The 1,419-nt window shown below is 36.4% G+C and overlaps 1 pseudogene; it reads left to right on the top strand.

Annotated features, from left to right (window-relative positions):
- Positions 1–374: 374 nt before the first annotated feature.
- On the top strand, positions 375–994 carry LOC116748612 (annotated as a pseudogene).
- The last annotated feature ends 425 nt before the right edge of the window (positions 995–1,419 follow it).

Below are 1,419 nucleotides of genomic sequence, written 5' to 3'. Positions count from 1 at the left end.
CATTTGCAATTGCAAGTTTACCTGATGCAGTCCTGTCCTCTTCATCCAATTTCTTAAGGTTCCTCTCAGTTTATGAACCTCTTAAAAGTATTAATATTCTAAGATCTGATAATTAAACCCTGTGGGATAAATCAAATCATTATTACAGAATTGTCAAGTTAACGTTGCTGCTGTTTCAAGGTCCAACAATGGGTCTCTTTTTCACTAAAAGGTGTAATGATGACTAGAATACCAAGATCTGGTATAGCCTACACTATGCTTCTAAAGCTTGGGCCTTTAACCCTTACATGTAGTCACACTGATTGTGACAAAAGAAAGATCTATGAGCTTGGCTATAAAATGTATGAGAGGTATTTTCTACTGCTACATGCACCATGATGATAAAGTTCAGCAGTTTAAACAAGACTCAACCCATGCCTAGTGAAGTTAAGCAACTTCTGTTGGATGTTTTGCAGCCTCAACAGCATGGAAGACGTTGACTAAGCAGGCATCAGATCAATGAGTCTTTGAATAGAACTTCAACTGGGTTCTCTGACCAAGCATTGCAGACCCTGCAAAAGACACTGAATGGTATCATTGCACCTAAGAGGCATTTACCATAGCAACCAATCTGTCAGACATGATCATGTATGAGAGGAATTTCTTTCTCCTTCTTGAAGACATATTGGAAAAGAGCAACTAGCCAAAGAACAGAGATCATCGTGGAGGTATTAATGGCTGTACCCATGGTACTCGAAAGAAATCTTCAGCCACACTTTCAAGACAAAAAGTAGATCTAGACAAACTAGTAAAAGAAGCATTTCATTAATTTCAAAAATATGAGATTCAAGTAAAGGAAGTTGAAAAAAAAGATGATATGGTTTTCTTTTACAACACTCTCTCCAATCCCCTGGAAAAAAGAGGAACATACAGCTATTTAACAAAGGCTCTGATAAATATTCTGCTGGAGGAAGAAGTCAAGCCAAGCAATAATGACCTGTGTTTGGTTAGCTGAGACAGGTAAAAGAAACTCTGTTGAGACACTTTGTCCAGAAGTGTGTTGTTTTGTTGAAGCTTAATCAAGGCATCCATAAATTAATGGACTGATTATGCTGGTGAGGTGCTTGCCATACTGTTGGCAGAGTTATTGGACCTCTTGAATGCTATGACCAACCTAATGGTAAGAAATATCTTTATTCAAGAGTAAAAAATTTGATGATCATTCCAATAGCAATAATAGTCTTCACTGAATGATAGAATACTTTTAAAATGGAAACTTGACCTGTGCTTGTTTAATGATCTAATAGAGCATGAGAATGAATCTGTGCTTTATGTTTTTTTATCACTTGATATTGTCTCACAGGTCACTGAAGCTCTGCTTTTTTAAAAAATCTTTTTTCCTCTGCTTTTCAGATTGGATAATTTCTATTGATCTGTGTT

Source organism: Phocoena sinus, chromosome 2, assembly GCF_008692025.1.
Source record: "Phocoena sinus isolate mPhoSin1 chromosome 2, mPhoSin1.pri, whole genome shotgun sequence".
NCBI lineage: Eukaryota > Metazoa > Chordata > Mammalia > Artiodactyla > Phocoenidae > Phocoena > Phocoena sinus.
The sequence above is the reverse complement of the archived record's forward strand: the minus strand, read 5'-3'. Positions and strand labels throughout refer to the sequence as shown.